At 32.7% G+C, this 23,975-nt stretch overlaps 1 protein-coding gene and 1 long non-coding RNA gene across 2 annotated transcripts in view; one reads left to right on the top strand and one right to left on the bottom strand.

Moving 5' to 3' along the window:
* Nucleotides 1-23,975, bottom strand: part of LOC123697373 (dopamine D2-like receptor) — a 194,768-nt gene that overhangs the window by 91,794 nt on the left and 78,999 nt on the right. The window lies entirely within an intron of this gene.
* On the top strand, nucleotides 2,047-3,015 carry LOC123697374. Its single transcript, XR_006752231.1, has 2 exons — nucleotides 2,047-2,290; nucleotides 2,388-3,015. It is a non-coding gene; the product is annotated as an uncharacterized LOC123697374 (long non-coding RNA).

The raw sequence follows: 23,975 nt of genomic DNA, 5'->3' as shown, positions 1-23,975 counted from the left end.
TATAAAAATTAGTGGTAGAGTCGATACAAAATCATCTAAGTGTGAGGCGCTCTTTTCCATCTAATTAAAAAAAAATAGTCAAATAAGTTTATTTTCAATTATTATTAATCATAATAAAATATACAGCTACCTGCATTTGCTCCTTTCATTGTACATCTATCTTCAATAATATACCTTAAGCACAAAAATAAAAGATTTTGTGTAATAATTTCGACAGCAGAAATATTCTTACCAACAATGTGCGGTTATTCTATTATAGAAATACAATGAAAACATACTTCATGATAGGAATTACTGTGTTTTCGGAGAAAATGGGATATCTTTATTGTATTTATATCACAAAACATTTCGAAATTAATATTATTACAGTAAATGTGATTTCATATAAGAAACATTTATGTTGGAATTATTAAACCTTACCTACTAAATGTCTGTTATTATTGTATTTTGATTAAGAAAACAGTTTTATTTTATCGAGGTGTTCGAGTTTACGCGCAGATTTAAAATTAAAAATTTTAACGGATCTTAAATGCGATTTATTCATTATATTATTATCCCGTAGCTTAGCCTTCCCGTGACCAGGCTCGCTGCAAAGTGTGCGAAACGTCGGGATGATAATATAAAATCTGTAATTTCTATAACAACTCATATTAATACAATAATACAGTTTTAGGAACTTACATAGTTTCTCTGTATTATAAGGCTCTATCCCTCTAGCCTAAACCTGCCTTTACAGAGTCAGTAAAATACGCCTCAATGTACACCAAAGTACCAGAATATTTATATATTAAATTTCCTACAACAAAACCATAATACACCCGTATCTGCCTACATTATAATATCAATCATTTAAATTGACGTGGCGAAGTCGAAGATGGACGTACGTACATTATGAGGAATGATTAATGTCTTCAAGATGAATGTCGTCGATTCGACAGGTGGTTGTTGAAATAAAATTGATGGCTCAAATCATTTTAATTGGTTTTGTCAGAGACTTTGTGGTGCGTTGGTTGGTTGGTGAAATTGGTTTTAGTTTCAGGGTATTTTGTAATCTAGAAGTGATATGAAAGTAATCTAGATCACGGACGAATGGAATCTGGTCGTATAGTTGCGATATCTGTTTAATGGTGTTTATTAAGCTATTGCATAGCTTTTATCGCGGGCCTTGAGCGCGGGGACCGAATCCAGAAATTCCGTAACGAAAAAACCTCATGCTCCCCACTCCGACGGGCACGGAGGTGTGGCTTGAAGGCATGCTATGCAATAGCTTTACCGCGGCAGTCCCCGAGTGCCACACGTCTTTTATTTTATAGTATGAGTTTATGTTTCAAAGATAATTTTAGGGCACGATTAGGCCATGGCTAAAAGGGTTCAAGAGGCTACTTTTATATAATATGTTGAATATGCATTTCCATAAATATACTTAGAATACTGGATTCAAAATGTTAAAGTCCGTATCTCTTTGCAATAAAATAGAGTGTGAAGTGACTGATCAAATTGTCTTTACGTGTTTAATCTACTAAGACTCGAAGGATCGAATTCAGGACATCGACACAGCTACGTGACGCTTAAGAATAGAAGTTTCAAAGTCTAGCTAACCAATTATTTCGCTTTCAAATTGTAACAATATTTTGTTATACGCAACGCGGAACTGTGATCTGCCGTTAAAGTGATTGATGGAAAGTGCCATAAGCCTCATGACTTTGATCACGGGCAGAATGATGTTATAATTGGCAATTAATTACCTTAATGGTTCACGCTTGGAAATTGGCAGTTTTTACTTAATTGACGAGCTGACGCCTTTTTAATTAGTGCAAATTAAACTTCTTAAGGCTTTACTATTACTGACGTTAATTTGAAATCCTTTGTTACGTTTTACGTAACATTGCGTGGAATTATATTTTGCATTTTGGTTTTGATAAGTTGAGAAGGAAACAATTACTGCCTTATATATTGAAATTTCTGTTCGTTTGAATGTGTATTTTTAGAATTAATACAACGTAGGATAATCGTTGTATAATTGTTATTAAAGGAGACGTTTTTAACCTTCCAGCGGTCGCGCGCGGTCTCTGAGTCCGCAACGAACTTATTTTAGTCAATATACTGAAACTGTAAACAATAGACGCTTGCGCTTCCGTGATACCTTCGAGGGGGTGAGGTAGCACCTCTCAGTAGCCCTGTGACATTCCTTGCATGTACATGTGCTTTCTTATTTGTGTTTGCGGTCTCAGATTCCGCGCGCGACCGATTGTGTTCGAGAAAAATCCAGTGCAATTAAACCGAAGCCGAGGTAAATATTTTATGTTTTTTGTATCTTATTATTACTTTTTATGCTTTAGACTATAATAATATAAAAGTATAGTTTTAAAAATGTATTTTTGTTGTAGACAATGAATTACGAAGACTTAGAATGTCGAATATCTCGCATGTTAGAGGAGGTGGAATCAGAAGATGAGGTCTTCGATGACGTTTCGGACCAAGAAGACGACCCAATAGAAATTTCACCAGCACAGGATGAGTGTGTTCAATCAGACGCTGAGCTTAGTGAAAAAGAACCGCAAAACAATGTATATTTGTTTCAAATGTGGAAAACACATGTTGCCTAGAACATGTGATTGTTATATGCCGAGAATTTTCATTTCCAGTAGATATTATGGACACTAATGACGAATAGTTTATTATAGTTATTCTATACAAAAATTAGTAGTTTTTAGGTATGTTTTCTTTATTTCATTTTATTATAATTTAGATTATTCTAGAACTTTACGTAAAATGATCTCAAAAATAGGTGTCATTTTAGCGTTCCTATTACACAGTGCCAATTGATGATGAATGTGATTTATTTCTAAGATAATTATAGTCAAGTTTATAATTGTGAATTGTAAAAAAGAAAATTTCATTTTGTTTTGTTTAATGTTGATTTATAACGGTGATTTCCACCCAGAGTCAAAAATTTTGAGTTTTTATAGACCTTTGTTCTATTAAGTACAAATAAAAGAAGTAATGAGTAATTAAGTTGTTTTTATTTTATTTCATATGTTTAAGACCTCTTTTTAATCATGTGTTATACAAGAAGTCGAAATATTCATTTGTTTTCCCAAACGAGACACTTAAATTTGCGGAATCACAGACCGCGCGCGACTGCTTGTGTTCGGCGCAAGGGTGCGACCGCTGAAAGGTTAATCAACTTTTATTTGCTTCAGTGTAACAGAAGGCGTCAAGGTATCATGACATGATTTCATTGAAAAGCGACAAAAGCCCAATTCTTTCACTTTAAATTGTTGTACGAAAAAATATTAGTTATATTTAACAGCTTAAAAGTAATTTCCTTTAGCTTTTTAATGAATTAATAATTTGAGGCATATACACAAAAACTTTTAATATCATTTATAATGTAACAAAGTCTTACGGAGTTTTCTGCCTCAAATAAATTTTATGTAACGACCACACAAACCTCCATTTTCCTCTATAATGAAAGGTGGCTATTATAAAACCACGGAAATATCCAGAGCATGCGATAAAAAGTCAATCGGAATACAATTGATATCTGAACTATGGTAGCCATTATGCAAATCAAGGTTCGAGTTTGGGAATGATAAATGACATTATGGTAATACCCCCCATTGAATGTTGATGGATTTGACGCTGACAGTGCTTTTCTCGGTTTTAAGAAGTTATGGCCTATAACTGTGGTAATATTCCTGACTTATGAGTTATGTTTGGGTTCCTGGCGGTTTTTTGTTCCGGGTGGTGTTTTATAGAAAAAGTTTATGGTTAGACGATAAATTAGGACGATTTTTTGGAAGTTTGAGTATGTAAGGAAAAAGAAATAGGGTAAACGCAGCTATCAACGACCCATCGAAAATCTGAAGGTATTACCGACCTATAAAAGTAATTCGAAATTTAAACGTTTCCAGAACTATTCTAGCTATAGGTAGGCAAAGTTATATACGAATGTATTACTTGAGCATCGTATACTTTAACGTTAGAGTGAGTAACTGAGCAAAAAAGAGTTAAAATGCGTAAGTTGCTGCGGGGTAGCGTGGAAGCAGGACGTGTCGTACTGTTCCGTTGTTCCTTCGGGTAAGTACTGTGAGTATCTTTTTAAGACATTTACAAACAAATGACATCTATACTTTAATTTATATTACTAAATTTCAATGCATTTAAGTGTCAACTTTTCATTTCTTACAATATTTTATTAATAAAAAGTAATTTGAAACGATAAAACTTAAAATTAAAATGGGACGGTGTTAGCTTCACCAGTTTAAGTCGTGGCAGGTATCAACGACCCGTAAGTCGGCAATGGCAGCAACGTAACTTTTTGTTTTATTTTCTTTTATGTTATTATATCACACTAACACAAGTGGTTTTATGGACCAGTTTAAATCTAAGCTATGAGTCTTCATAAAAATCTATTAGCGACTAAACTTTTTTGTCTAGTGTTGTGTCTTTTAGCGTTGTTGTTGCACAATTTATACAAAGTTATGATATTTTCGAGGATCCCTATCGAATAGTTACAGTAGTAAATCATTGTTTTTTTTTTGTTTAAACAATATGCATTTGTTCATATTTTGTATGACATTAATCAATTATAATCTATATTATAGTCTGATGGTCAAATGAATTAAAATAACCATTTTTTTAAGGGTCGGTAATACAATTTAGGTTTATACTTACATACTTTAATACCGACCCATGTGGGTCGGCAATAGCAACTATAGGAAGCTATTACCGATCGAATATAGATTGTTTAGTTTCTCATCTACAAATTCAAATTGCTTTATTTGCAGAATGTAGAATAAAGATGTTTGTATATACAGATAATATTGATCCTTAAACATTCTGCTCGTAATTGAGCGTGAAAATATATTTTTATCACTTTTATGACATAATAGGTGCCTATTAAAAATTATATTTTTTTAGGTTAAATTAACATAAAACATATAATTAGGTATATTTTTTCCAGAAATATGGAGCCACGAAAGCGGCGAAAAGTATTCAGTAAAACAAACTCGCCGAAGCAATCAATCAAATAGCATAACGAAATATCCTAGAGTTTGAAATCCTTAATTGAATATATGTACATTAATAGTATTATGTTGACAACAAAAAAATACGAATATATTTGCATTTTTATTTCATTTTATTAAGATCGGTAATCATCATCATCACTAGCTTCTATACATTCCATTGTTGGAAAAAGGCTTCCTCTCACATACGATCGGGAATAGCTGCATAAAAATCGTTAATAGCTTCACAGCCGTTTTTATGGGTCGGTAATAGCAACAATCGACTAAGTCACATTGAGAATTATTTTTTACAAGATAATCCTTTATTAGAATGTATTTGCTTCAATAAATACATTTTTTATACATAACACTAGCATATAAAATGAAATTATAAATCTTTAGAAGAACCAGTATACTTAAAAAATATGGTTGATTTTGAAATTGCCTTAGAGGGGTCGTTAATACCTGCGTTTACCTTATAGTGTAGCTCTGCGTTTAGATACATTTTAACAATACGATGTTAATGGACATTGGTATTATTGGTAAGGTAAGTTCATTTTCATGTTTGAAGTATGTATCGGTTACCATCAAATCAAATTGGTGGTCAATCTATTTAAATATAACAAAATGCTTTGAATAAAAAATATGAGTATCGTTCGGTCTGCACAGCGTGATGATATAAAGAAACACTTATCAAAATCTGTTGGAATGTAATAACATATTTTTCGGTCAGTACAAAACATGTTTGTAACAGAACTTATCAATGTACCATTACAAGGCCTACAAGGCTACAACAAGGCTGCGTTATTACATCGAAAATCAATCATCAGTATTAATAGCCAATTTTGATATCAATTCTGGGCCCAGATATTTGCTGGTTTGGGAATAATATCAAATAAATTCGATTACGGTCATCAGAGATCGATCACATGTGTTCAAGTATGAAATTCAGGCTAATTGCCTTCATGTGAATGCGAGGCCTAAATTTCAGAAATGTAAGGGATTTGTTGATACTAATGTTAGTGTTCAATAAGGTTAATGGATGTAAGCTGTTCCTTTATACTATTACAATAATTTTCATGGATTTTTCCAGCTTTTCTTTTTTATTAGGTTTCCTGACGAAGTTTGCTTTCAGTTCGTTGATACATTTTGTATGAACCTTTTCATTACAAATCATTTTTTGAACATTGCTATAAATAAATAGACGACATTGTTTATCTGTGATTCTTAACTACGTTTTCATTCAAAAAACCATAATAACCAACACGCTATGTACAAAACTTCAGGTCATTCTGAGACGCTACTTTAGGAGAGTTAACTATTAATATCTGTAGAATATTTTATACAAAGTAAATAAAAACAGTATACTCCTACCTGATGATCTTAATTCTAAAGTTCTCTCTTTTACGCTAGACGATTTGTAGACAGAGTGTAACACGTCTCAACTCCATCGAACTAAAAGTAAACATCAATATCGTTTGTTTGCTATTTAACTTCAATTTTCCAAGAATCTGGTCCTTGATAGCTCTTATCGACTCTGGGAAACGAATGTATCTTTGTTTTATTAACTATTTTTACGTGGGTTGTGGAGTCCTTTCGTAAAATAGGTCACGTTTATCGTGGATCGATTAAGTTCACAGAACTTCAATAGTAATTGTATTATAATAATTATTTATTTATGTTAGTGTGTACGACTACGTTCAATTAAATTTATTACATTTTTAATATGACCATTTCTTTTGCAAGACTGATTAAAAAAGCAAAATCCTGTAATATACTACAACAAATACAACGTAACTCAACATTGAGTTTCATGTCACCTTCCTTAAAAAATATAGAGCTTCCGACCAAATATAACATTATTTTCTCTTTCACACTAACAGGTGAAGCCTTAAATTACCTTCCTGTTAAATAATAATATAAACAAACAGGCCAATTGGCAGTAAGCCAGTCAGAGCGCAGACTTCAACAGACAAGCAATTAATTCCCTGTAAACTCGGAAAAGTTTTTTAACAAAAAATCCAAAGTTACCGTTAAATTGGCAAGAAATGCTTGGTGTAAAGTTTGAAGGAGTTTTTGCTGTCGGCCATTTATATCTGTCTCTGGTGGGAGTTTAAATTTAATTGTTTCTTTATACTTTAAAGTTCTATTAGAATAATGTGAACGGGGTGTGATGTAAATGCTACAAACACAATTGCACCAAATATAGTGAGAATCTGCACTACAATATTTTAATATTTTCGAACATCATGAAAAAAAAAACAAGGATGACAAACCTTTTTTTTTCTATCCATCTTCCCCAGGTAATGACTGTAGACCATTCCTTAAAATATAAGATAACACAAAAAGCATTAAAAAGTGAAAGGGACCGTGCAGTTATTGTACATTATTTTGATTTACCACCAATTTAAGATATTTAACTTCACAGAATTCCGTCTTGGTGAAACACAAAAAAATGGAGCCATAAATACATCCGGAGAAACAACAAGCCCTCAAGTTAACGGTTTTTTGATAGCCCCATTTAGAATACGACTGTAATTAGATTCCCCTTCGTAATCCGGGAAACTGCAGGAGTATCGGGCACACTCAGGTGGAAGTCGTTTAGGATTTTTATCTTGTGTCAGAATGTTTTTCTTTATTCGTTAAACATTTTATAGCTCTTGTATCGTTTTTTGGAAGTTTTGTGAGCGTTTTTCGCTTCACATTAATCGAAGTACCAAAAAAGCTACTTTTGGTGTGTGTGAAAGTAAAGCGAAGAGTAGGTGGTTCTCACTTGTATGATATGATATGATAGTGATCCAAGCTTCTACTTAGTTATTAGTGAATAGCGAAATTTTTAAAAATTACAAGGAAGATTTACAAAGAATCTACTAGAAAGAAAATAATCAATAATTCCAAAAGGGTGATTGAGCTGGTATAAAGTAAATCACACATACCAGTTACAATAAGGGCAATATTTGCTTCAATAAGAACGCAAATCTATAGCATTAGTAGTACCATACATCTTCAACTTGCAGAACAAGGAAAAAATGCAGTAGTATTTTTTCCTTGTTCTGCTTGATAGTAATCAAAAGGAGTATTTTTCCCGCTTCTACAACATTTTGCATAGCTGCTACGCTCGTATTGGTCGTGATGATGTAATAGAGCTAGTTGAGTCCTCTTCTATGAATGTAGGACCTACTGTCTAACTCGAAAAGCATTTTTAATTCCAACCAGTAGTTCCTGAGATTGGTGTGTAAAAAAAAATTCTTCAACTTTATTAGTTTATATTGCATCTTTATTATTCACTAACTGTGCTTAGCCGTTTTACCCTGTACCTACTCCGCTTCTGTTGGTCTAAGCGAGATGATAAATAGCCTATAGCATTCCTCGATAAATGGGCTAGCTATCTCTGAAAGCATTTTTCAAATCAGACCTGTAGTTCCTGAGATTAGTGCGTTCAAACAAACTCTACAGCTTTATGATATGGTATAGTCAATTATTTCAGATTTAGTGGAGCATTCCAAAGTACGCGTGTATAACTTCGAAGCTCTCTTCACCGTCTGTTACTAAATTAAATGTATCAACTTAATAGCATTTAAAATTCCATGAGCTCCTCACGTCTCCAATTTTGACGGTAAATATGTGCACTAACACCCGTATTCACAAACGTTACTGTGAGGTCTCATAGTAGGCATGGACGCATAGGGGTAGCAAAATCATTTCACAAACAATACTTAAGTGGTGAAGCGCACTATGCGCTCGTTAAAATGAACGCACAGCTAAGCAACTTCGTTAGCTACTTTAGACAACGCATAGTAGACCAAAAACAGGCCACGTGTACAAAACGTGTGAAGTTATATTTTTTTGTCGTCTTAATTTGTTGTTACTTTCAACCTCAAAAGTCAAAATGGATTATAGCAGTGAAGAAGAATTCGTAATTATATTAACGATAGGATATTTGAACAAAGGACAATAATAACAAGAAAAGTGGTACGGGACTTTCAAGATCCTTATTTGATTACTATAGTTCGGAAGAGTTTAGAAAACGTTATAGATTTTCGAAAGATGTTGTTTATATATATATGGCTGTGAGTTGAAGGCAACAGTCAAGTCCTCCCAAGCTTGCTTTTTTAATTCAATATTTTTTGAATTAGTTCGCTTGTCTTCAATAATGGGTCGGTCTCGTACTAGAGCCACGATTAGTTCCCTTTCCGACGTGGTGAATGGTATTTTCTTAGAACTGGAATACAATTATGTACTCATATTGTTTTATACGTCACTCAAAATTTTCTTTTAAGTTTTCCTTAGTTTGTCAGTCAATATGCCATATCAAACCAAGTTAAAATTACATACATAATAGCAAAGTAATAACATTACAATGTTTAAACTTAGGTAATTTGTGAAGATAGTAAAACAAAATTTCTCTGACCACATTGCGTCCGTAACGTTATTTTTTTTATTTCCAGTCACGTGGTGCTGCGACATTTTAAGTGTAAGCTTATTACCTATATGAAAATTACCACGACAAATCAAATGAACAATGTTTCTAAACAAACGGTTCGAATTGATTGTCATTGTCATTTACTCCTGTCAAACTCTACCATGAACTTAGCAATACAAATGGACCAATCACATGTCGCCATTTTACGCAGTGCGTTTGCTTTGCCAAGCATTACTTAAGTTTTGTCTATGAATAGAAAGGCTCGATGAATGGAACGCACTGAGAAGTGTTACCCTTGGCACAGTGTTGATGCTTTACTTAGGGAAGTACTGTTTGTGAATACGGGTGTTAGGAACGTTCCAAGTGTAGTAGATTCGTGACTAATTACTTTTAGCTGTAAGAAAAAGTTTATTTTTGCATCAAATGGAAATGAAATGGAAATTTTAGAATAAAATGCATTTAAAATGGAATTGTTTATGGAGAGTGTCTTTCACTAATGTTATAGTTATTTATTAATTAAAAAATGTTTTGTTAATCTGTACTTTAAGAGCCTATTTTGACAAATACGGCTCTTGATAATGTCACCATTGAATTTTCACATTAATTTTACAGAAAAATACATATTTATAAAATAAAACAACAGAGATGAAACCTATCCTATCCTATCTGAGGCTCTACAGCCGCGAGTGGGCCTTGGGCCTGGTCCAGTACTTTCCTCCAGACCCCGCGATCCCTTGCCCGGGATCTCTAATTCTTTACACCGATCGCTTCCAAGTCCTGTTCCACACCATCTAACCAACGGAGCTTTGGTCTTCCTCGATTTCTACGTCCATCTGGTTTTCCATCGAGCAGACGCAGAGGAGCCCTGTTGTCGTCCATACGTGCAACGTGTCCGGCCCAGCGTAAACGGCCGAGTTTTATGGTCTTTATGACATTCGGCTCCTCGTACATTCTATAAAGCTCATGATTATATCGTGTTCTCCAACGTCCATTCTCCAGCACAGCACCGAATATTCGTCTGAGGATTTTTCGTTCGAAGACCAGCAGGCAATCCTCATCTTTTTTGCTCAAGACCCAGCTTTCGGACCCATATGTTAGTACCGGTCTTAGTAGGGTCTTGTATAGCAGTACCTTTATGTTTCGGGATAGCAGTTTCGATCGAAAATATCTCAGAAGGCCGAAGTAGCACTTGTTCGCAGCCATGATTCGTTTGCATATTTCTGCAGATATTTTGTTCTGTTCTGTTATTAATGATCCCAGGTACACAAAGTCATGTACAGCCGCGAATGTCTTGTCGCCGATGACGATATCCTGCCGCGTTTCGCTCGGGGTCCTAGTAGCTTTCATGTATTTTTAACATAAAATACATGAAAGAGATGAAACCACCTGTGTATAATTTTAAAAATGAAAGATTTACGAAGTTTGAAACAATTTGATCCAACAAAATCTCATATAAAAGATAATACATATTTTTAAAGAAAACTCAAGTAACTTTTCAGTGAATAATGCAATCCATAATATTAGCGGACGTCTAACTTGCATTTCCTGATTAAATATTTTCAGAAAGATTCTCTCTAGCTTATGCTTGCATCAATATTTTATTCATTTTATCTAAGAACCGTGTAGCTTAGAAGCGCAGGGGAAATATCCGGAACGTTTTCATTTTATCGTGACGATATATCGTGTCGTATGATGCATTTTTAAATCGGATCGTGAACCAATCTGTTACATACGTTAATTAATGCAAAATAATCGTTGCTATTGATGCTTTTTGTATGGTAATTACATGAAATAATAATCAGTATTTGCATGCTTGAAATGTCTAGAACATCAGTATAAGATCTGTATTTCTACTACTAAAACCATGGACCAATATACTCAAGATTGGTCCATGACTAAAACTAAAGCATCGATGCTGACAAACTAAAAAACGAATGCAAAATATTTCACTGTTTTCACCAACGGAGAGCATGGATCTCGAGGTAGGTATATTTATGTAGATTGATATAATATGAAAAATCCAATATGGTGGCTCTGCTCCTGTTGGTCTTAGCGTGATGATATTATACCTTTAGCCTTCCTCGATTAAAAGGCTATCTAACACCGAAAGAATTTTTCAAATCTGAAGCAGTAGTTCCTGAGATTAGTGCGTTCAAACAAACAAACAAACTCTTCAGCTTTATAATATTAGTATAAATTAAATCCTTTGGAACTATTTCCTAGAAACAAACATGTTAAATAGTATCAGTTGAAATGTCTAGTAATTGATTTATATCTAGTGACGTGACAGGTGCAAGCGTTGATTGATGTGCGTATGAATCAAATGGGTATGGTATTTAGTTTGTATATGGTTTGTATGATCGCGATATGCTTGGAAATTTAGTTGATAAGTTTTTACAAGTTTAACGGTGTGAGTGTGTACCTATAATTTATGTAAGGATCTCTACTGAAGTATCTATGCAAGGTAGGTATACTGTAAATAAATCACAGGTGATATTATGGTTGAAATAATTAATTTATTTTAACTAGAGTGCATCTTAAGCTTTTATTCTACTAGAATTACTAAAGTTATCAATTCAATCACTTATCCATTTTCAATAATAGAAAAATCTCCAGGAAAATCATAGATATATGCGTTACAAAATGGCGATGATTGTAAGATATCAAAACAAATTGATGAATAAGTATCACATAAACTTTGTATCAAATAACGGGGAAGGAATAAAATATTCAAAGATCCACTGGATATGTCGAACGTGAGTAATAAATAACTCATTTCAATTCACTACGCTACCCATTTAAGCTAAATTTGGCGGGCTGTCAATTCCCGCCTGTCAAAAGTTTATGTCAAAGTTTTTTTTTTCGGTTTGCGGCCGGATGCAAAGGTGTTCTATTCGACACACGTAAGGAGGTTTTATTAAGAACGTATTTGGGGAACATCATGGTGAGGTAAATAAAGTGCTATGTAAGGTTTTTTGGAATTTGATCTGTCTGTCAGTATCTTAACTCGCAAAGGGGCAAACCGTTTGAAGTGCGTATAAGATCGCACCCTTAAAACATAAATGGCACTAAACGAAAATGTTAATTTTACAGTACGGCCGTTTTAAGATTTTTTAAAAATTGAATTGGTGATATGGAACTAAAAAAATATAAATATAGACTTGTGATCGGATTAAAATAACAGTTTGACTAACGCTGTTTCAGTATCCAGTGGCAAACAATAAAATTATTGATTATTTATTAATGGCATTTTAAAAAAATGTTTAGTATTGTGTCGGTTATAGTTTTCTAGTTATTCAAAACTTTTTGCTTAATGACCTCTAAAATGTTATTTTCCCTACATTGTAATAATAACAAAGAGAGAAATAAAACAGTAGAATTACTAAAATAATAAAGAATTATATTTATTTGGCACATGCTCATAGTTTTCGGTCAAAATTACCACACATATTCATAATTAACAAGTCTGTTTGAATCTAGATAAAAGTATTGTCATAAATAACATTAACATTAAAATCTTGTTCTTACTACTTACTAATCAGTACAGTTATTAGAGGTATTTCAATTAATTTGCTAAGGTCAAATTCTTTCCAAGTAGGAACTGTTAAAGTTACGTAAAAATCAGCGTATCAAAGGTTTAATTATCACGGGTCAGTAAAAATCTTGCAGTAACTTCGTTAACCTTCTTCGGTTTTCTATTAGAGTTAATCTTTTTATATATTTTATATCTGGGCTTTATCTCTGTTAAGTTAAAAATAAGTTTTCGTGACTCTTCAGAAATTCTATCTGCGATTTTCAGACGACATGTACTTCCACAAGGTTGCTTAATCATTTTAGCTGGAAAAACGTTTTGAGTTTGAAACATATTTTTGCCTGTATTTATTAGTATCTTCACAATATTTGTAGTATGTAACGATCTTATTCTTTTTCGTTTTCTTGTAATTGCATCAACTGGCTGAGTTGGAGCTTCTTTTGCAGTATCGTTCATCGTTCCTGTGTCATTTGTATTAAAATGTATGATTTCGACGTTATCAGCAGGGTTGGAAGAGGCGACAAGATAACCATCATTCGGAGCAAGACTATTTTTAAGATTCGAATCAGCAGGAAGATGATCACTTATTTGATGATTATTAGAAACTTCAACAATCTGAGTGAAGGAAATGTCATCAATTTTTGCATTTGGTCATTCCTTTTACTTTACATTTTGGGTTCTCTGTTTCGTCATCCGGATTAGAAGGGTCGAAATTATTACGTGTGTCTATAGTACCTACTTTGAGTAATTTGTTGGGTTAGGTTATGGCCTTTGTATAGACAAAGCTGAAGCTGAACTGGATGATGTGCTTGAGGACGAAGATGAGAACGAGCTGGACGACGAAGACGATGACGACGAGTTTGAGTTTGATCTCCTGCATTTTTTATTTGATGGAAAGTTTGTTCTGTCATCGTCTGAGGCGAGAAAAAAGTTACCATCGTCAGTGTTAGTTTGGTTGTGATAAGAGCTTAAAGGATGAACTTCTCATGATGTTCAAATCGGACGCACTCATTGTTGAAAGCGGTTCAACAATATCGGAATTTCTTTTAGAAGCAGGCTTAGTAATTTGAGATCCATCATCGTCATCATTTTCTTTTTTTCTTTGATTGTTCTGAGTTGATAATTCTATTATACTTCTACATCTACTTCTTTTCGGATCCATGATAGTATAATACAAAAAGCCTTAAACAAAATGCCTTTTTTATTATTAAATTCGAATAAAAACAAAGTCCTAATTAAAGTTAACATAATATAACTGACACTAATGTAATTACGCACAGCGAAAATTTAAAAGCATATTTATTGATTAAATGGCTCTTTAAAGAAAATGCCCGTTATTGAATTTCGTATAAAAACAAAATCCACACTAAACTTATTAAATAACTGGCATTATATTCAAACTGCCACTTATGCATTTACTCACTGTAAATATTCGAAAGCAAATTAATTAAATAAGTGGCACTTTACACAAAGTGCCAGTTTTTGACTCACCTCGACAAGGATTTCCACCGGAGACTTGACGCGAAATGGCATAGTGCCGGTTTATCAATTACCGATCGGACAAATTGTGACAAATTCATAAGTGACACTAGCGACATCTAGCAAAAATTTGACGCATTAGAGCTACCGGGATCTTTGCGTTAGGCGCGTTTCGTTTTATGCCTTTTGACTGCATACTTAACTCAAAAATGAATTTTTTTGTATAGTGCCACTTATGTTTTAAGTGTGCGAGATGATTTTTTTCTATGAAGATTCTTAGCTGTTATGTTTAGTATAAAATAAAAGTTGTAGTCTGTAATAATTTATGAATTATTGTATGTAATACATATTAATTTTTAAATATCTCCAAGTAAAAGGTATTTAAATGTCATTGTACTAGAGCACTCAAAAATATCAGAGAGAAGACGATCCAATGCATAGTAATATTAAGGTATCATGATAATATAATTCATAGCAATATTTTGAAAGCAGTAGATCTATTTAAAGTACTTTATATCATACAAAGAGCAAAGAGCATCTGGCGTAACTCACTTTTACTATAACTTTTAATTCCATTCTGTCAAAACGGAACGTCCACATTCCCGCGCTTTTTCTTTGTTTTTTAATAGCGTATAAAAATTTCCAGCTACGTTCCAAAAAGGTTCTAATTTCAAAATGATGTGTTTGCGTGTTTGCGGGCCAAGTATACGCTTAGATTACAAAATAAACGATAGAAAGAATACAGATAACACATCTTTCTTTATACGAGAATATGTCATAATATTGTAACCTCGAAACTTGGAGCAACAAAAATTTACGTTTGTACTTCAGTCGTCACGTCGCTTGAAAGTTCTAGTTCACACAATGTTTATGCTCTGTAGATATTTTTATAGTTTGTTTCCAAGTTATGGGAAAATTTTAGAAGTTATTTAGATAATAGCATAACAATAGCCATAAAGTTAAGTAAGACAATATTTTGCGTTTTATTTTTAGATCAAAAGCCTTGACCCACAGTTTTTCAATATCGCCTAGTTCTTAGCTAAAGATCCATTCTAAACGTTAATTACGAAATACAGATCATAATATGCATATCCAAGTTAAATGCTCCTTATCTTATTATTTATCTGATATGTTTAGTTCATAAATTTACCTACACGTATTATTATTCTCTGGCCTAAAATTATTATTATGATATCTGTGTCACTTATTTACATAGAAGTGATTCAAATGTTCCAACACACATTTCAACAAACCTCGTTGAGACGATTATTTAATTATATATTTCAACTAGAGCTCGAATCCTTGCAATTTACATACAACAGTTGGTTACCAAAGAACCATTAAGAGTGTAGACAAAATATAAAGGAAACAACATTCGTAGCACGTACTAAACGGCTTCTAATTTCACTCCCACGTACACGCATTAGGATATATTTTGTACATGGCAATACGCGCCTGTCACCTGCGCACGTTTGACTTTTTAAAGATTTACAATCTGTGCTCGGGTACGTTTTGGCGGGAAATTTTTTAATTGCGTGGAATTGTAAATGTACAACTCGACCAAGCTAAGTTTGTACCTCGCCTAAATTACGTCACACTGACGCTTACGTACGGTCTGCAAAAAAGGATTCGCTATGACTAAGGCTGCAGTTAGACGATGCGCGCGGTGGCCGCGCGGCGACCGCGCGCTGGCTGTTCAGATAAAGCAAATTTATATTTTATTAACTAGGGCGTAAAGTTGAAATTAATTTTGAGTAACCAACCGCGCGGCGGCCGCGCGGTGGCTGCGCGCTCGATCGCGTGGCGGCCGCGCGGCCACCGCGCAGTTAGTTACTCAAATCAATTTCAACTTTACGTTCAACTGGAAATGGTCCGGGTTCGCAGTGGCGTAGCTGACCGCGCGGCCGACGCGCTGTAACATTCCGTGTCATATAAACGCGCCCTTAAAAAAAGTAAACAAATGTTTGGTAGATTTTACTTTGCATTTATTGTTTTTAACATTGTATAATACATATACATAATAATATATATAATAATATACACAAAAACGCATTCCAACGAGGTGCCAACTTAGCTTGGTCGAGTTGTAGTGTGGAATTAAGGAGTAAAGGCAAAGGGAATTCGTACTTCAATTTTAAGGTAGTAATACATTAACTAAAATAGAAAGAAATAATGTTTATTCAACACTACATAAATGGCACAAGCAAATACGAAATAGGGCTTAGTAATTTTTTAATGGATATTAATAACATATTAATACCAAACTGCTGATGTTGAATCAATCCTGTTATATTTCTTGTAAGATTTAAATAAATAAATTGGTCAATATAGGATTTGCAATTGTAAGGCCTTTAAAAGAAAGAGTTTACATAAATATTTGGGCACAAAAAGTTTTAATTCAATTTACATATTGATTTACATAATATAAATAAAATTTCGCAGTGAGGATCAAACGATATCCAATTTAGTTTATTTCGAAATATTAAAAACAGATTGAGTTATAAACTTTATTCAATTTTTACAACACATTTTTTTTTTCAACAAAAAATTTCAAGGATAAACATAATTTGTCTAATGTAAATAATATCTCATGTAAATACATATTTAAATACATTTCACTAGGTACAAATTATATGCGGGAAATTAGGTACCTAGGTAGTAGGTATGTAAAGTAAATTAAAATTTATCCCCTAAGCACACCCCGGACACTCCATACAAAATTATCATTTTGACAGTCACACTGTAGAGACTGCAAATGTGTGTGTTAACGCTTTATGGTTGGCACATTTGTGACTAGCGTAAAAAAAATCGCGTTTTTCTGATGAAATACATCCGTAAACAGCACAATATCTAACCATTTTCTACGAAAAACGATAATCACAAATCCAAAATAATAAAATTACTTTAAGTCAATTTGATTAATGTTGTCAATCTTCGTTGCGTATCGTCCTTGCAGAAAAATGCGGACCATTTTTAGGCTGATCGTGCGGGGTGAGGTAAATGTTTAATTTTTGGCGGGAGGCGGAGAGTATCCGTTCTGTAGTCCCGGAAATCCGGGACTGCGTCATTTTCCCGGGATAAAAAGTAGCCTATGTCTTGGGTATCAAAATATCTCCATACCAAATTTCATGAAAATTGGTTCAGTAGTTTAGGCGTGATTGAGTAACAGACAGACAGACAGAGTTACTTTCGCATTTATAATATTAGTATGGATTACGCTAAGTCCAACAAGAACAGAACAGCTGCCTAGTAGAAGATAAAATGAAACCAACAAATGATTATACTCGAATACCTAATAAAATAAAATATATTAAAACATGATTAAAACTAGCCTTGTAATTTCTCATGTAATCACATTCTCACCGCAAACAAATCAAATGCTTAAACATTCTAGTAAAATCTTCTACCACGTTATCCAGCCAACTGGCCATTAATGACAATTAAAAATAAAAAGATTAAGGTAATAAATGTCCAAACCTCAGCCCTTAACACGTGGAATATCTTGGCAATGTGCCAAGTTTGGGACACAAAATATTTGCATAGTAGATGTAGACATTTTCTCTTAGCTGTAAATCTATCAAAATATTATCACTGTAGAGACATAGATACTTATTTATTTAATCATTAATTGCTTATTAAAAGGTTCTCTTTCGCCGATTTTTTAAAGCGACAAATGAAAGAAGACTCTTAAAAAATACAAACGGCATCAAAACGACGAACGTAATTCGAAGCCGTAGCAGGTAGCTTATTTCTTTTTCTTATGGTCTACTGAGGTAAGTTTTTATATTATGATCAATTCAGATCAGGTTATGATTATTACTAAAGTAATTGAGTAATCACAAACGTACCTAATACCTAGACATAATATAATATAAGCAAATGAGGTTTATTGTTTTTATACATACCTACTTCAATAAAAAAATACTTTAAGCGAATTTCACCGTAGTCTCCTGACTCCATCGAGGTATACATTGATGACACTTGTAAGTACTTGTACAATAAAATAAAAGTTTACTTCCAATAGTTGGAATATTGCTCTCAAAGGGACGATAATACGTGCTATTCTTGGAGAGATCAGATGTAAAAATTTCCATATAATATAGCCAACTAGTTCAGTATATAATCAAACATAATAAATAAATAGTAAGTTTATTGTCGTAAAGAATCATGTAATCATTGCGTCACTGTTGAATTAGGCTAAGAGGAATTAGGCAGAAATAAAACTGAAACAAAACAGAAATTATGTACCTACTTTTGTATGGAAAGAATGTTCATAATTGATTAAACACTTTTTGAGTTAACACCCTAGAAACTGACCTACATAGCTTCTCCCAAAACTCTACAATATTAGTGTAGATAAAAGAATGAACATAATTGAGACCTTCGAATAAATACAGTCTATGGCGACTCATATTCATGGAGACCCGCCAAAAATGCAGTACAAAACACGTGTATGCATGTATTTTCCCTATTTCATATCTGTTAGTCTCATGAGATAGAAGCAACGCGTTTGGAAAGATATCAAATGCAATATGTTTTAATCTACACTAATATTATAAAGAGGAAAACTTTGTGTGTTTGTTTGTTTGATTGTAATGAATAGGCTCATAAACTACTGGACCGCTTTAAAAAAATTCTTTCACCATCACATCACATCATCACTACATTTTTTCCATACACCGTTTCTGCCTAAGCTGTAGGTGCAAAGCTGTGAATGTTTTTTTAAATGTTATTAATTACGCTCACCTTTGACATTTCGTTTGAAAAGAAAATTTTAATTACAGAGTTATCTGTCGTATTTGCGTTGAAAGTGAAGGTTGCGTTGCTCTAGTTATTGTGAAAGATTGAGAGAAATATGTTTTTGAATTTTTTAAGTGAGGCACTAGATGCAGCAAAAAGAATCATGAAAATCGGTTCACTTGGCCGAAAGTTCGGAGGTAACAAAGCAAAGAAAAAAAACAGTTGAATTAAGAACCTTCTTCTTTTTTGAAGTCGGTTGAAAATAAACTTTATTGGAGAAATAAACATTAATACACACAGACATAATAAATAGTGAACACACACACACACTCACATAGCTACTTTTAACGTCTCAAAGGCTTCAATCGATTATTAACAAATTCTGGGTCAAATACACAGTACTAACTTTGTTGTTTGGTTTTGCATGTGTACTTTTCACCCTTCATAAACTGGTTTATTATTTTGTAGAAAATTTATATTTTGTCGCTCTTTCTTGTGATAATAATTTTCGAGTGAAATTATTACAACATAACATTTAAGGCAACGGGAGACACGTAGGATATTTGGCTCTTCGTTTTAATTTGTATGCAAGTATAATATTATGTATATTAATTATTATAAGCGTATAATATTACTTTCCTAAGAAGTATGTTTTGATAAATTATAGCCTAAACACTACCAGTGTTGTAATTATATAAAGAAATGAATATTATATACATATCTGGACGTAAGGTACATCTTACGTTGACCTTTAAATATGTTATTATTAGTACCTAGTAACTTTTTAATATTGTATTTTAATATAATATAGACTTAATATAACAAGTTTGAAAGTATTCCCCTATTACTAATCTCTATCTAATTTGTTTCAGGGATAGAAATGCTACAGCTATTTGTGTTTATTTGTTTACTATTCTAGCAGTATCACAAACAATGCTGGGACTAAACAAGTAATTTCAAGATATTTTCAATTTGAAATTCAGTGGACCACCCCAGGCCCCTACCTAACAGTAAACATGTCGAAACTTTACCAAATTTATAACCAAGCTATACTGAAATTTCAATACACAATTTCAAGCTGTATGTCTGTGTTGTAACGCTCAAAATTATGTGGCTGGAAAATGATATAGAACCTTGATTGTCTTGAAACCACCTGTTGTAATATATACGAGTTCTTTCAGATTCAAAGAATTGGAGAATGATGTACCTATGGTGTTGTTACGGAAGCTTATTTTGATTAAATTGTTTTTTTATTTAAGAATTTTACGGTGTGAATAGTATATCGGAAAGACTAAAGCGAACGGTATTAGGCTATGAACTGTTTATTTCTAAATATCTCTGAAAATAGTAAAACTAATATTATTTTGAATCTCTTTACAAATAGCTTTACAAAATGTAGGAATCGACATCGTTCCTGAGTCACAGTACATCGTTAATTATGATAGTTCATATAACAGTTTGAGTTGAGGAGTGTAGTATAAGATTATATAGAACATCTGTTATCGAGCCGTTTGTAATTATTAATGTCATCAAACAATTCAAATCAAAATCAAATTAAACTCAAATCCTACGATGCGATAGAAAGGAGTATATAAAAATTTTACAAACACCTCAAAGCAGTAACAATTAAAAAAGGTAACTAAATACACAAAGCATTAATATATTTTAATTACCAGTCATCATCATTAGTAAGAATTCCAGTGTTAAACGGAACAAAAAAATATAAACGAGCAACGTAAATCCACAAAGAATTTGTAACCACGGTTAATTTTTATTTGCATTAGTCCGAGAGGGGGTGGTGGATTTTTCCTCCCATCAAATACTTATGCATTCGAACGCATAAACATTTTCGTTGATAGAAGTGCTTATGTGTAATTTATTTTATGATTATCAACATAAGCTAAGTAATACGAACTAGATTGTTCATGGGCCAACGGAATAATTTAATAAGTCATTTGTGTATATTAAAAAAAGTGTATATTAGACATAATATTATGAAAAATGCAATATATCACAAAATAGTTTTGATTGAATGGAACGAACACTATCCAGTTTAACATAATATAAGATACTAACCATTGTATCACAGGGAAAGTCTTTAGATCCTATCAATACAAAATATTTTACAACCATAGCAGGAACAGTCAACAAACCCGAACTATAATTCACCCACATATTTATAACGCTCTCATTAGCAATTCGCATAGTATCAACTGTAAGCTTTCCCTATTTACACATAACTGAATCAACATGCGGGTAGCGGATGCATACGATATCCTCAATCGTGGCTCAAGGCGAATTATTATGTGTTTAGGTTCTTGCTGCTTCGGAATAAAGATCATATTCGCTTGGCATCAGATCGTCAAGGAATAGATAAAAGGACTTTTTTTAATACTAGACTTATGAGTAATGTATGGTGTATTTACACTTTGGTTAATTAACTATTTGAAAAGACATTAGTGTTGATATACCTTGCACCAAAAGATACATAAATTAATTGATTGATGTTTTTTTATTATAGCATTCGCTTAGTGAAAAGTCACTCAGAAAGATGTTATACATCCATTTCTTCTACATTCTTGTCACAATATAATAAGATCATAAAATGACGGAAGATTGTAAACAAAGTTTATTTTAAAAATATGTTCAACATGATAGAAAAATAAGTGCAATACTATTAAGGAACTATTTATTTTAACAAAATTGTCTTCAACGGGCACACTTTTTCCGTAACCATACACGGTATTCACTTCACGAGAGAGCTTCTATCCAAGAGGTATAAACTCACATTACATGAGAGTGCCTTTAAATTGAGTTTTTGCATTATACGTAACCTGTCATGATATTCAAGATGTACATAAAAATATTGTTTGTTAGACATAATAATCGAATATAATGTAGATAAATATTACCAAGTTAATACTTAGTAATTACTAAGACCAATTTTTCATGATTGTTGCAAGCCTAAATGCCTTTAAACTGAAGGCAAAAATTACTAACAAACTCAAAAGCTTTCCATAATTATATTTGTATAACATTTAAGTTCAATTTATAATTATTAATATATAAAAAAAAATAAGTAAAAAATGATCATTTAACAATAAATCCAACCAGCTCCCGAACTACAATGACCATTATATTTCACCTGAAAATTTTTCTAGCATTTAAATTTTTCCTTTCAAAGGTTATTGTACGCAATCGTTTAAAACGAGAAACAAATTAAAACGCTCGCTAAGCTCATGGCAATTAAGGATTCCATTAATTAATTTTATTCCAATTATTTTTAACGGCCATTAATTCAAAGCGATTGAAGTTTAATGAGCTTTGAAGTTTTAAAACTAGCACGCTTTTTAAGTTGCCGATGGGAGAGGCTTTGTGATTTTTTTATTTTTTTATTTGAAGCATTGCTTTGTAGGAATTATGTTTATTCAATTATATTTTAGTATTGAACAAATATTATTCACAAGTTTTTATTGTTCTTGGTATTTAATCAAAATATGGAATACTGGCTGTGTTTCACCCGCGTGGCTCCGCTCCTGTTAGTCTTAGCGTGATGATATAGAGCTTATAGCCTTCCTCGATAAATGGGCTATCTAACACCGAAAGATTTTTTCAAGTCGGACCAGTAGTTGCTGAAAGTAGCGCGTTCAAACAAACAAATAAACTCTTCAGCTTTATAATATTAGTACAGATTTATCATAATAGGTCTAATCATTAATTTGAAATAATTACTGTCACTTCACGCAAAACATCTGATTTTTCAAACTTAAAATGTCTTTATGTATCATACATTGCACTTGTAAGATAATACATACACACACATATTAAGAAAGAACACTATTTTTAACATTCATGATATTTTTGATGTCATTTTTGTTATTTCAACTAGTTAAAAAACAGTTTAAAAAAGTTCTGTCTTGGACGTCCGTGTGTCTGTATGTGCGGAGGATTTTCTTGTTAACACGATAGCGACCGAAATACTTTACTAATCGAGTCTTTTTTTTTCTCTTACGCTTGAGTATGCTCAGGAATAGAACCCTTTCATTTTTCAGGGTCTGATTCGATGTGGTTTAATTGTTATTAAATAAACAAAAAAAAAATATCGACTGTTCTCCATAATTTTAGTATATCTATATATTATATTCTTTATTTTTTTTTTTTATATTCATAGTGTACTCAAAATTCACCATTATAAACTCGATTCTTTATACTATAAGCCAAGGTTTAAAAAAATAAGTTGGTAGTCAGTCCCTTAAACCTGCGCAGTTTCACATCTAGGTGGGGCCACAAGAAAAATAGCTCAATTATTACGGTACCGCTTTCTTTACTTTTCCAAATGTTTTATTTTATTTCTTTTTTATATTTATAGTGTACTCTTTATAAATAATCAATTTTATTGTAAAGGATGAGATTATGAGGCGTGCACTTTTGGATTTTCCAAACTATTTTCAATTCATATTGATAACTATTTTCAGCTAGGTAGAACTTTAAACAAACACACGTTTAATAAAATAAGGATAAAATGGAAAAGCAACTATAGCCGTTAATAAAAAGTATATTGTGTGTAAAAATATTATCAGGAAATTTAAAAGTACTTCTAATAATTTAGATCGCGTCCTTGGTACAGTGGTTGACGCGTGATCGTAGAACCCGGAACCGAGATGTCCTGTTCAATTCCACGTGGAAACGAAGAAAAACAACTGTCTCGGTCTGGCAGGACGCAGAAGTTTGATCACCTACTTGTCCTTAAAGAAAATAGATTAGTGAAACAGATTAATGAATAATGCAT

This window comes from Colias croceus, chromosome 14, assembly GCF_905220415.1.
Source record: "Colias croceus chromosome 14, ilColCroc2.1".
Taxonomy (NCBI): Eukaryota; Metazoa; Arthropoda; class Insecta; order Lepidoptera; family Pieridae; genus Colias; species Colias croceus.
The sequence above is the reverse complement of the archived record's forward strand: the minus strand, read 5'-3'. Positions and strand labels throughout refer to the sequence as shown.